Genomic DNA, 14,684 nt, shown 5'->3' with positions numbered 1-14,684 from the left:
GAGGCCTGCAGCCCTGTCCGAAAGTGTATGATACCTGGGAGAGCAACCTCCTCTGAGGGTCGGGTCAGGAAAGCATCTCCAAGGAACAGGAGGAGATCCACAGAACAGTATGGAAAGTAACCAAAAAGTAAGAACAGCAGACGTGAAAAACGCCATCCAGAATATGAGCAGGAGATAAAAATTATACCAAAGCAGGAAGTAAGGTGGCTGCGGTTTTATCAGTAATTTTTGTGTATAGTTGGTAACTCTATCAGTTGGCTTCTAAGCTGTGGCAGGCAATTAATAGGACTGATAAACCAAGTCTTGCAACTGACGATATGTGGGAAAGAAGTATATCACTTTTTCACCAGTTTTCTTAGCAAGAAAAAAACATGTAACCATGCACTCTTAATTGGAATGAAGCTTTGAAAAAAAAAAAAAATTAAGGATTTAATAAGAAAAGTTGAGTGGATGCACAAATCATTTGCAGCATGTGAAACTTTGTTCCAGATGGTGTTTAACTTTTGTTTAATGATTTCTGATTGTTACTGCACTTAAAAACAACTTGAATAGGTATCAGCTTTTCTTCAAATATGCCAGCATTTTCGGGCTTGTGTATGAAAGTGAACAAACATTTGACCAGAAATAACTTGTAAGTTTTTAAAATGGCATTAAATGTCAGTAGATTGATACTGCTTAATATGATGAATGTGGGTGTATTCGAAGTTGTTGGCCCTTTTTATTAAGTGTTTTACAAGCTTTCAGATGCCCAGTATTTTTCTGGCAGCTTCACTGAAATGAAGCAGGAATGTGGTATTTGTCCCCTGAGTGCTAGTCATACTGAGATTTATCAGCTCTCTAGGACGAATAGGAAGTTAAATTTTGAAGAACTGACACATTGAGATACTGTAAACCATTTCTCACCCATGGAGTTAGACCAATGGAGTTGGACCAAGGACACATGTGTCTCCTCTCATCTCATCTGCTTCTGTTGCAAGTAAGTCTCTTGGATGGTATGCAAGCCTGAGATTGCAACAGCCAAGTATAGGAAATGCTTCACGAAGCTTACTTCAGCCCTAGAGCTGCACAGGGAGCTGAAAGGGAAATAAGCAAAACCTTAAAGCATCTGGCTTGCTCTCCTGTTACTATGAGGAGGATAGCAGAAGAGAGAGCAATGGCTGATCCTGCTGGAAGTAACCTCTTTATCCACATTTGGCAGGTGTCAGTCAGCCTGGCTGTCTGGAATGGTGGGCAATGTTCAGTCTTTGTCAGGACTTTTGAAACTGGTCTCCTGGTGCACCTCATGCGCTCCAAACAGTGATGGGCATTCAGTCCAGAACACCAGAAGAGAGAGGTCCTGGACACCACAGCTAATCCGAAGTTAACTCCCTGAAAATGCATATGCTTTGAGGACTGGGTCCTCTGTACCAACTGCTTTGCCTTACAGATCCACTCCTTTTGGGCTACCCTATCTGTATATCTCAATTTAACCTTTCTTGCTCCAGTGTCCTAGGAAACTACCTGCTTTTTCTGTGCTGAGAGTTAGCTCTGCAACAAAGTGTTATTGTTGCACACCTACAGCAATCACCACTGGCTCATGATCATCATCATCAAAAAAAAAATTATATATATCCATTTCAGGTACTGAAAGATTGTTTTTAAATGTTTTCAAGATGTTTCCTACATTTTGTGATGTGCCAAATTTTCCAAAATTACTGAGAGATGAGGACAATTGCTTCCTCACTGGTTTTTTTCCTATTAAAATCTTCATCAAACCAGTCAGACTACAGAACACCTGAAAATTACTGGTACGAATTCGCATGCTGGCAGAGAACTAAACACCCAAGACTTCAACAGCTCTAAAGCTTACAGGTAGTCTTTATTGCCAGAATCTGGGTATTTTGCAAGATACACTTCTTGAAGAAGTTCACAAAACACTCCTTGAATCCTTATTTGTCCAACAAACCTGTGCTTCACTGCAGAATGTGGCTACATGTCGACTTGTGATCAAATTGGCCAGAGCACAGTGTATCCCTACAGAATCTAGACAGCCTGTTTTCCAGGGCCTCTTTCTGGAAGACCTTTGGCGGAAACATACTAAGGCTTGAGCCTGATTTATAAATGGAATAAAACAGGTCTCAAGTTTAACCCTTTAGTATGTTGTTGTTGCACCTCAGAGCACCGTGCCTGTTTGTTTAGCATTCTTGTCTTGGCGGAGCCTGCAATCCCATTGTAGTTCTCTGTTCCTACTCGCCAGGTTTGCTCTTGCAAACCCTAAACCTGATCTCACCTGATCCCTAAACACTCTGATCCATTCAGACAAAAAAGAGGAAGATCTCTGCTGAAGTCTGTATGATTGGCTGGAAAATAATTTCAGTATTTTTGGCAAATGTCTGTACTTGGTGGCATGCAACATGGCACAAGAAAACCTATATGTGATGGAAGTCATGGAATTGTTTCAGAATGTATGAATTACAAAATATAAATCATAAATCTTTTGTGTGGATAGACCTGGGAAGGGCATGTATCCTGTGCTGTTGTACAAATCAGTTTCCTACAGCAAATGTGATATAGAATAGGATATGGAAATGGGACGTCCCTACTTACAATAGGATAGGAATAAAGTTTTCACCTAAAATTTATGTGTGTAAAACAATAATGCTGCTGGCTACTACACCCTGTCTTAGGTGCAGAAAAGATCATAACAGAGTAAAGGATGCAGATCAGCCTCTGAATGGCTCCTTCTATTAATAAAAAAAAACACTTCTGTGCATTTGTCTGTATTCTAAAAACTATAGTTACAAAAGCCAGAGCTTCTTGCAAGACTAATTATATAGTAGATGCCTCAGAGGCATTGCTCAGTGGCAATAATAGGGTTGGGGAAATATTTCTGATCTTTCTTTTTTGCGTAGCTGGGACTGCAGGCTGATCCATGCCACTGACTCCTAAATGTGCTGTGGTGGTTTCCGAGGTGATACTGGAAAGGCATTAAGAGAACACAGTCAGGATGCATTTCTGAGGAAGATGGAGATGGTGATATGATGATCATTGAGAAGACAACTCCCAGCTGATGGCAGGTGAGGAGAAATGGTAGGAAGTCACAGGGCTTAGAAAGCAGCAGGCTGTATCACTAGTTTATTCAGGGGATAGTTTCTGACTGATTAGAGTCTAGCTGCAGGAATACTACAGTTTTACTAGAAAGTCAAGATGGAGAACCTGTGCCATTTATAATCAACTTGCAGCATCACATTATCAAATCTCTATAAGCGACAGAGAGACATGTCACAAAAAGGAGGATCCCAAATTCTTCATGTCTGCTACAGGGATGACAGAAGCAGAGTCCTCCCCACCAAAAAAAAAAACAAAAACAAAAAAACCAAACAAAAAAAGAAGCGACCAAAGACTAAGGCAAGTTCAACCTGAGAAAGTTTGGGTGCATACAACATATGTTATTAGTTTGTTCTGAAAACAGAAAAAATGATGTCAGTGAAGTACAGAAATGGACTGCTGGCCACACACTTCACTCTGAAATTAGAAAATCTAGCTGCCAGGCAAGAAGAGAGGGAAGCCAAGCAGGCAGATAAACCAAAAGAAATACCAAAGAAAACACACGTACATTGTGGGAAAGCGTTCAAAGCTTCAGGCTATGAGGAGCTCAGTGCTGACACTGGGGAAGAGCACAGTTTTGTAGTGCCAGCCACTCGGAAGAAGGGTGGCCCCGGGATTCTTCCCACCCCACCACCTGGCAAGCCTTTGGGATGATCTGCTAGTGGTGATTGGACCTCATGCAGTGAGCCAGTCAGACAGGTTTTAGAAAATTGCATTGTTGGACTCAGCATGAAGAAAGAGAAGCTGTTCAACAGCAAACTGGATAAGGCACCTTCCTTCTCTTATGGCTTGTTTACATCACATACCAGTATTATTTCTTACACTGTTAGCTAGTGACTTCTGGGAAATTATATAATCCACTCAGTTACTTGGAGAGAAAAATGTTTGCTGTATTCTTCATGAACTTTAGTCCTCAAGGCATTTTTCCCACAGCTGTTCCAAACTGGTTTCATTCATATCTTGAAGAACTTCTTTGGTTCACTATACTTCCTTTACTGCTCTGGTATCATACTGACTCAGTGTCACGTCCATCTTTAAATACCACCACGCCACCAGATCTCCCTCTTTTTCAAGGACTTATTGCTAGCATCAGACATCACTCTTGGCCTTACATCAGTCACACTGGGTTCTGGAGTGACCACTGCCCAGACCATATATTTCTTTATGGTTTGGGGAAAGGAGAGGATCACATCCTGTCTCAACAGCATCACTGTTACGCTAGATCTAGAGAAGTACCCGGCAAAATGAAGAAAATGGATGGAGGCCTTTCCAGGGGAGGCTCCAGTGCTGTGACAGAAGAAAGGGCTCTTGCGTAAGAACAATAATGGACAACAATCAGACATATGCACACATTTTCAGTTCCTGCCCCTAACATTACAAACGGGTCTTATTTTCTTCCCTGGGGTCACTCCTGTTGGGAATGAAGTAACCCTACAAACACAACTGCAATTTTAATCAGAACTTAAAACCTGAATCCCACAAGATCTATGTTCTACCCCCTGAAGAGATAAACCTCAAAGCCCAAGCAGATGTCCAACATAACTATACCAGGATTATCATGGGCTCACTTACAAAAAGGAATTTTAAAATAACTTTCGTTCTGGGGACCTCATAGGAAGCTATTGGAAGCTTCTCAAGCAAGCTCAGTTTTTATTACCAGCCCCACACCCATTTCATGGTCTCTCCAAATGATGTCCAGGATGAACAGTCTATGCTTTGTAGTGTTCCTTTTCTGAAGCATCAAACCCTTCTGGTTTTGATTACCCATTTCAAGCACTCCCTCAATCCATCTACTCATTTAATATTCCCTCAGTCCCTCTTTGTATGACTTCTTCCCTCACCATGTGCTCAAAATATTGCCTGTGCCAATAAAATGTGAACTCTGAAGTGTTTATTTGTGTAATATAACAAAGCGTTCTCTTTCCCTTTCAGATGGCTCCTGTTCCATACTCTACTTCAGCTGATAGCATCTCGGTGTAAATAAACACTTGGTGTAAAGACACTTCACAGCAAAGGCTTTTTTCCTGCTGTGGTTGATGCACAAAGATGAATCTCAGCATAGAAAGTAGATGGCTTCACATCTCAGCAACATCTTGATTTTACAGCTACCTTGAGCTTCGATGGGGTATGTTTCCATAAATCAAGACGTTTCAAAATGCAGAGGAATAAGTGACAAGGAAAGTGAAAGTACAAAAACACAGAATGATTTTGGCATGAATTGTGGAAAGCAAGAAAGTCATTCCAGGGCTCACAAAAAGTGACACCAGCGCTGGCCTTCTACTGCAGCAAATTTTTGGAGACCACTGTGTAGAATAACATCACTCATATTTTGCTGATACTCCCATTGCTTTCTCTGCATCTTGATCAAACTGGAGATAACATATTACAAAGTGAAGATGACCCACAACATGTAGTTGGGACACCCCTATTTTGCATGGATTACATAAAAGGATATTCAGCAAATGTTTTCCCCAAACATTGCACCAGCAAAGGCTGAGACATCTCACCTACATTGAACAAAGAGTATTACCTTTCTTGTCTTGTATTCACTTAGACATATATCCCATTTATTCCATCAGATTAATTTCTGCTCTATACTGGTATGCAAGAAGAGTATGTATTCTGTAAAGGATGAAAAAACACTAGTCAAAAATAATCACTTTGTGTTTTATGCATCCCTTTTGTCCACCACTCTTTTCTCTCTGCTCACTTTCGTGTGTTGCTAACCCAGGGGTTAGGCCCTGAGAATTCATTTAGGCAGACAGCTCATTACGAACTCTTCAAAGGCACCATCTGCTTCATGTTTGTGTGAGCAGATCTTTGTGAGTCACAAAACTCATAGGTGGAGCTGAAAGATCATGATAACATGATTCATGAGCCATGATCTGAAAACCTCCGTTTTCTTGTCTCTGGGTTTGTTTACTAGTATCATACAATGTGGAGTAGCCATTACAGATGTTTCTTCAACTCCCAGGATGGCTGACTTTGCAAAACATTAATAACCCCAAGTGCAACCTTTGACCCTTCTGCCAAATCTGGCTCTATTCTCCTTCATCCTTACTCCCCTTTTCATATTTTTGTTGTTCTGTCTGTATTTTCTTAAAGTGGATATGAACAACAATACATTAGAACCCAACCCTTTACAATAATCTTTCCAATCTCATTTTAAAAGACATAGAAATCTCAAATGTTGAACCCTAACATCTTGTCCTCATTTGGATTTGGGAAACACAAAGGGCAAAAAGGAGTCCTCGCATCAACTGTGTTCTTTCCACAAGTGTCTGGGTCGTAATCCTTGGCCAATGCTGTCATAAGATACAGAGTGGGTGCAGACTAGTCAGGAAACAAGTATAGACAGCAATACAATTAATATGGCATTATATAGGTGTACAGTATTTAACCACTGCTTCTCTGGGCCAGAAAGATGTCAAACTGAAAAAGCAACATAGAGCATAGTGGACAATACGCCTTCCAAAGAAAGATCTGCCCTCATCTTACCCAGTCCATTACACCTTCAGGAGCTACCTCTCCTGATAGATGTTGCTTTCTTTCCCCCTGGTAATTAAGTTTCCCCTAAATAATTCTGTTTGAATGGTAATACACACCAAGTTACAGTGTTTTACACCATTCTCAGTTTCTTTACTTCCCTCTGTTCACATTCAGTATATTATGGGATCAATCCTGTTGCTAGAGAATCTTCTCAGACAGTGGGTAATTTTTCAAGAGACTATTAGGGGAAATATCCCAAACAAACTTGTTCGACCAAATGCAGCCATACAGGACTCTGTCTCTGAATAGAACAACTGCATATATTCACTTTGATGGTTTTTATTTCTCAAACTGGAAATATTTTCAAAGTTTAGTTAACATAATTGTATTTTAAAAAAACCCAAGTGAGCCAAATCCCTGGCAGCATGCCACTTTTGTTCTGCTGCTTAATCATTCTTCTCCTTCCCAATAAGGGATACAGAGGGGAACATTGCCACCAGAGATGAGGAAAAGGCTGAGGTAGTTGATGCCTTCTTTGCCTCAGTCTTTAATAATGAGACCAATTATCCTCAGGGTACTCAGCCCCCTGAGCTGGAAAGACAGGGACAGAGAGCAGAATATACCCCCATAATCCAGGAGGAAGCAGTTAATGACATGCTAGGCCACCTGGACACAAACAAGTCTATGGGACCAGACAGGATCCATCCAAGAGTACTGACGGAGCTGGCGGAGGAGCTTGCCAAGCCACTCTCCATCATCTATCGGTGATCCTGGTCAACAGGGGAGGTCCCAGACAACTGGAGGCTTGCCAATGTGATGCCCATTTACAAGAAGGATCAGAGGGAGGATCCACGGAACTACAGGCCTGTCAGCCTGAACTCGGTACTGGGGAAGATTATGGAGTGGTTCATCTTGAGTCCACTCACGTGGCATGTGCAGGGGATCAGGCCCAGCCAGCATGGGTTCATGAAAGGCAGGTCCTGCTTGACCAACCTGATCTCCTTCTATGACCAGGTGACCCGCCTAGTGGATGAGGGAAGGGCTGTGGCTGTTGTCTACCTGGACTTCAGTAAAGCCTTTGGCACCATTTCCCACAGTGTTTTCCTGGAGAAAATGGCTGCTCATGGCTTGGACGGGTGTACTCTTCACTATATAAAAACTGGCTGGATGGCTGGGCCCAAAGAGTGGTGGTGACTGGAGTTAAATCCAGTTGGCGGCCAGTCACAAGTGGTGTTCCCCAGGGCTCAGTATTGGGGCCAGTTCTGTTTAATGTCTCTATCAATGGTCTGGACGAGGGGATCGAGTGCACCCTCAGTAAATCTGCAGGTGACACCAAGTTGGGAGGGAGGGTTGATCTGCTCGAGGGTAGGAAGGCTCTACAGAGGGATCTGGACAGGCTGGATCGATGGGCCAAGGCCAATTGTATGAGGTTCAACAAGGCTCAGTGCCGGGTCCTACTCTTGGGTCACGACAACCCCATGCAATGCTACAGGCTTGGGAAAGAGTGGCTGGAAAGCTGCCCGGCAGAGAAAGACCTGGGGGTGCTGGTTGACAGCCGGCTGAATATGTGGCAGCAGTGTGCCAGGTGGCCAAGAAGGCCAATGGCATCCTGGCCTGTATCAGAAATAACATGGCCAGCAGGAGCAGGGAGGTGGTTGTTCCCCTGTACTCTGCACTGGTGAGGCCGCACCTCGAGTGCTGCGTTCAGTTTTGGGCCCCTCACTCCAGGAAAGACATTGAGGTGCTGGAGCGTGTCCAGAGAAGGGCAACGAAGCTGGTGAGGGGCCTGGAGCACAAGTCCTGTGGGGAGCGGCTGAGGGAGCGGGGGTTGTTTAGTCTGGAGAAAAGGAGGCTGAGGGGAGACCTTATCGCTCTCTACAACTACCTGAAAGGAGGTTGTAGTGAGGTGGGTGTTGGTCTCTTCTTCAAAGTAACAAGCAATAGGATGAGAGGAAACGGCCCCAAGTTGAGGCAGGGGAGGTTTAGGTTGGATATGAGGAAAAATTTCTTTACTGAGAGGGTTGTCAGGCATTGGAACAGGCTGCCTAGGGAAGTGGTTGAGTCACCATCCCTGGAGGTATTCAAAAAGCATGTAGAGAAGGCACTTCAGGACATGGTTTAGTGGGCATGGTTGATGGCTGGACTCAATGATCTTAAAGGTCTTTTCCAACTTAAATTATTCTATGATTCTATGATTCCTTCACTCATGTAATAGATACTTCAGTTGCATAAACATATTTTATTGTATCATACAATGACAATCCAGGATTGCTTCAAATATCTTAATGGTTCTTTGTTGTGGGTAGTACGTAGCAGAAATAATGAAGCCTGGAGTGCATCCCAAGAATTATCTCAGTACTCTCCCCAAATTCATTGTATCATCCCTAAACAAAGTGGTGTGATTATAATAGGCAAGAATTAAAGACTTCACCATGGGGAATGGTGACTTCATTTTAACATAATGACTATCCTTCTGAAACTGCAACCAAGCTGACTTTTGCCTGACAACTGTGTTTATTGTTGTTGCCATCTCTGTTGTCATGTTGTATCCCTTACTACCATCAGAGTGGTTTGTATCAGGTAGGTTCCCCCCTACCCCAGCAACTCACAGCTCAATGGACCAGTTGCTACCACAGCACAGGGAAGACAGGGCCAAGCTTAAAGTCCATCTAGGAGACATCTTCCACTTGCACAGCAGTTAGTTTTCCTTGCATGAACTCTCATTAGAGTTTTGCTTATATATCCAGTACTGAAAAGCAACTCAAAATCTTTATCATTCATAAATGATAGATATCCAGCAGTTGTGAAATAATGATACTCACCAGCAGCCTGAAGCAACCAGCAGGACTCAGGAACCAAAATGATTCTATTGCCTCATCTACCATTAAACCTGCCACAAAACCAGTATCTAATCACACACAAATGCCTCACATGCAGAAATCTGAGGGTACCTGATGTGGTTGGTACAGTGGTTTGTCACACCAACACTTGCCATTGCCATGATTGTTGTGCCAAAGGTCCTTTCCTGAAATTAGCAGAAGGGGAAAGAGGTACTGTGGTGGGAACTGAGTGACAAATTTGGAATTGGAGAGAAGTATGGGATGAAGGAACTGCAAAGTATGAATTTTATAGGTAAGAGGAAGGTTTCCTGTATCTCTAAACAGGGAATGTCATAGATATTGCCAACAGAGACAGCAAAAAATTTCTGAGAACCCCTTTTTAAAAGTTTAGCATTGCACTGCTCTAAGTACATATCCATTATTACTTTTCTACTGGCTGATCCTGAAATAGATCTCAGGATACCTTTACAAAATGCCACATCTTTTGCACACACTTGATTATTTAAAAGAAAAACATTGAATGTGAACATACACAGCTGGTTACAGTCATTTAAAGATTCTCTTATTCCGTATTGTAAATACTGCCAGCAAAGCACTTTTGTTTGCAATTGCAAAAGAAAGAGGCAGACAAGCAGCAAGACAACATTTTTTGAATTTTTAACTTAAAAACAAGAATTCCAGGAATGGTCCAAACAATCAGAGAACTGGAACAATAGATTTCCAACAGGAGGGGTAAAAAAAAAAGAGAGAGGAAATTCTGAACATCTGCTTCACTTATTTACATGTTTTAATATGTGTAGAAAGATTGTTGCCTCAAAACCAAAAGAGAAATTAGTAAAGGTCTACTCTTACATCTTTTATGCTAAAAACTTTGTGCAAACACTCTCCTTTCTAGTTAACCTAGAAAGGCTTTGTGGTTGCTTCCAAAAGTATCTTACCTTTTCTCTTTTGTGTAAAATTGATTACCACAACAAAATGACTGCAGTACCAGAAAATGCACACATAGAGCTAACTAAGCCTCCTATCATAGAGAAAGGACCACCCCCTCCAATAGCCTCAGAAATCACATCTTGACCATGCAATCCACTGGGATCATGTGGTGAAATGAAGAAAAGCTGTGCAAGTGGAGAGCTTGCTAGGTTCCAGCAAAATAAGTAAGTACAAAATAGCTCAGCGATACAGGCTGTAAGTAGCAAAATAATACCAGGGGCTTGCATTTGGCATGCTAATATTGCTGCTTTTTCTTCTATTTTTTATTTCTTTTTTTTTTTTATTCTATTGTTTCTTTGCTTACTCTTCAAGAGCCTCTCAAAACTGAGACAGCATGCTCCAGGTTGAATCCTTAGCTTTAATCTTGCCAACTGTAGACAGAAGTTCATAGGTACAGCTGTTAGCACACCTACAAAGGCCAATCTTGCTACACAGCAGTGGTAGGATATGTGTGTATCTCCAGCAGCAAACAGGGGTAGAATATGTGTATATCTCCAGCAGCAAACAGGAAACATTAATTTCGGTGAAAAATATGAAAATGACACTTTGAGTTAATATGAAGTAAACCATTTCAAAAGTATTGGACTGTATACTTGCAAAACTATTTTCATTTTTAAGTGTGTTTTAAATTGTTCACATTTTAATTTTATACAGTCATTTTCTTTGTATTCTCTTTTTTAATATGAATTATGAAACAGTGAACAATGAAATACCTGAATATAATTTCCTAACCTCCATAACTAATTTACTGAGTAAAATTTAATATACTTATTACTAAAATACCTACAGTAATTCTAATAACAAAAGTAATTATGAACAGATATAATACAATGATAACTTAAAAATATCTACCATAAAAATAAGGAATAAAAACATATCTGCAAAGATCTAAGTTCGAAGTGAACCGTTTAAAGTTCAGACAAAACACTTCAACTAAAGTGAAATGAAAAATATGGAGAAATGTTGAAATTTTTCACCAGTTGGATTTATTGTGGCATCCAGCTCTGTGCTTTCTGGGGATGTGATATATACAGGCAAGAATGCCACCATGTAACTTTTGGTATGTTTGCAAATCTTCATCTCTGTGGTATCAAGGAGGGTGCAATTTCATCTTTTGAGTTGCAACACTGGTTTTAAAGTTTCCCGTCCTCTTTCAGTCTTGACTATTTTTTTATTCCTGCCCCCGTGCAGCTGTTCACCCCCTCCCATGCTGAGCCAATGTTATGGTCTGTGAGAGCAATGGGAAAGAATATGAACCCCCCCATCACCTTAAAGAGGAAATATAGAGAGAGGAAGAAGGGAAGCAATGATGAAGTGTTGATTGTGCCCTTTCCATTCATATTTAATGAATTATTTGCTTCTCTAAAGTCCATGTAAACATTGTCAATGCCTGTACAGTATCACTCTCTGAGTGACCACATGGCATGGTACTCTTCCCACTTAAAAACTAGACATCTGTGGGCTGACAAGCCAGAGCGAACCCTGGGTTAGCATAACAAAACCGGACTCTTATCAGGAATATTAGGATAAAGCCAAATTAGTGCAAGTGATATGACTTTTCCTTCTAAACTTCGTGTTTAGACTCTGTTGAATTAACGAATTAACGACTTGCACGCGGGTTACACCCACTTCTAGGCAGCATTGGCTGAAGAAGACACTTGTCAGTTACAATAATGTTAAAACAAAGCATTCTCAGAGGAGCAGATGGAAAAGGAACCAAATCGCCTTTTTCTCAGCCACATCAGTATTGCTATTTCTCCTGAGCCCAGAAAAGTCAAGAAAAAATACCATCTTCCACCTTTGAGGTCTTTGACTGGGAAGCACTGTTGGAATCCCACATAAATTATCCTTGATTCTTAACTTACTGTATGCTGTTACAGAGTCTACAATGAATACTTCATGTCAACGAGGTTTATATAGTCCTAAGATTTCTAAGGCAAAGGTAATAAGCTGAAAAAGCATTTTACAGAATCTTTCTCAACTGAAGAAACATGGTGTAATGGATGGGTGTTTATTTTTCAGCTGAAGTCACTGTGAGATAAAAGACTTTATCCCAATGCAGATATAACAGAGAATGGAAAATGTAAACCATCTGCCTGTGAAAAAATGTAAAGGATTTATGGAATGATTGGGAGGACTTCTGCACAATGTATAGGCCATAGCAAGCTTTTGCTTTTGATCAAGAGACAGGATATGCTGAAACAGTCACAGACTCTTTGCCAGCACATGGTAAGAAAAACACAGGAGTCAGTGGAGACACAATTCTGACTTTACCATGTGTTTGAGGACACATGGTCCCGACCTAGCATTTTACCACTTTAGCATTTATCATCTTAGGCTGTTTAACACAGCGCGCTTTACACTAGTCTTAGATATACTTAAATAAACCATCTGCATGCCCAAACTTCTCAGAAGGATTTTACAGCATATACTGCCATAGGAGCATCAGAAGGCAGCCCACCATTTGGCTTGCTAGATATTAACTTGGTGTTGCTTAAAATGGACATCACAGGACAGATGTAAGATTCAGAAAAGCACCTAAAAATTGCTCTGGTAAAATGGCTGATGTAATCATCAGATTCATTCATTTGTAATACCAGGAAAGACAAGAGGTCCCTTTGAGTTCAGTGATCCTACAGTTAGTTCATCTGGATTTGACAGGTGAGAGTAAGACTGTGGTCAGAGGCAGCAGGAGGTTTTGCAGACAGGAAATCACGGGAGTAGAGTCTTGGGGAGAAAGCTTAGTCCAAGATTTACGTTCTGTTATTGTTACTCAGTAACCAATCAAGCCAAACCCAGCAAAACATAGCTAAGCTATACAGTTATATGGCACACTGTATTTCACAGGCCAGCAACTCTTTTCTGTGCTCTGGGGTCATGGAAAAGCAGAGATACTGTTCTGAAGGCGTATTGGCATGCTCCAAGTCTTATAAAAAACTGAGGAGCAGCACAGGGTTATTGTCTTGAATTACCCTTTCATGCTTTCTATAGTGTATCTGTCTCCGTATCTCCTCTCAGGAGCCCCTTTTCATTTCCACTTTTTCTTGCAGCTTACCTGCCTCACCCTTGCACTTTTTAATGGGTTGCTAAAGCTGAATCTTCCCAAGACTGGAGACAAGAGGCAGGAGACACTCTGGCACAACGAGGCAGCACAGATCCTCAGACTGATGGGCAATCTGGCGATCTGTCACATACAAATGACAAAACCTAGGAGGAGACCTTATAAAGGAATAATGTCATGTGTTATGGTAAAATCTATCCAGTTCTGAAGAGCATCTTATGACACAGACAGAGCAAGCTGCTGCCCCTCTCCAGGCAGGTAAGTCAAGGTAATAATGAGTAGAGGCAACAACTACTACAGGCTATTAAAATGGTACAATGGACATGGATGGTCCATCCATTTGCCAAACAGAAAGTATTTGGTACAAAAGGAAAGAGAAAGGCAGAGAATGGAGGGTTTGAGCGTTAGAAAAAGTGATCAGAATTTTTCAACTGTACAGAGTAGTGGATTTTGCTGTAGTCTTAATTCAGAGAATGAATTGAGTATCTTAGTTGAAATAGATACTTAATTCTCTCCACAATAAATAGGTAGATGATAGATAGATAGATACTTAATTCTCTGTAATTTTGAACTCCTCTGATGCCAAAGGCCTGTCAGTTAAGTAACTTTGTCATAAACAAGTGACTGAAGCAGAAACACAGTTTATCTGTAACTGCTGTAACAGCATTTATTAAAAGTTACTTTGTGAGCTGTAACAAATGCATATATAATTTTGGATTTTTCAAGTTAGTTACTTTTATGTTTCCATTACATGGTCTTTACTTGTACTGAATAGCTTATACTTTTGGATCCAGTTAAAATAGCCACTTTTTAAAGCATACAGTATTGTTTCTTGAGACTTGAATATAATTGCCCTAGCCACATGAAGAAAGCTCTCCCAATATAATCAACATGAAAGACCTCTTGAGAGTGACCAGGTTACAGGTGGATTATATAAAACATAGGAGTAAAATTTTAAATCCTACCAAGAAATAGTAGAAAGGACTGCAAATAAACCATTTTCTTATATGAAGATCCATAGCAAAAATTACAGAGAATAGGAGGAAATAAGTTCATACAAGAAGAATCAGGATTAGTATTCATGTAAGGGTTAAAGCACTCTTCTCTTTTTCCTCTGTAGATGAAGATCTCATGATAATAGCATACACAGTGTGGTTATGACATCACAACCCCCATAAACACAATCTATTAGAATTTTTTTTTGAAAGACTGCATAT

This window comes from Aquila chrysaetos, chromosome Z (genome assembly GCF_900496995.4).
Source record: "Aquila chrysaetos chrysaetos chromosome Z, bAquChr1.4, whole genome shotgun sequence".
In the NCBI taxonomy this organism is placed as follows: domain Eukaryota; kingdom Metazoa; phylum Chordata; class Aves; order Accipitriformes; family Accipitridae; genus Aquila; species Aquila chrysaetos.
The sequence above is the reverse complement of the archived record's forward strand: the minus strand, read 5'-3'. Positions refer to the sequence as shown.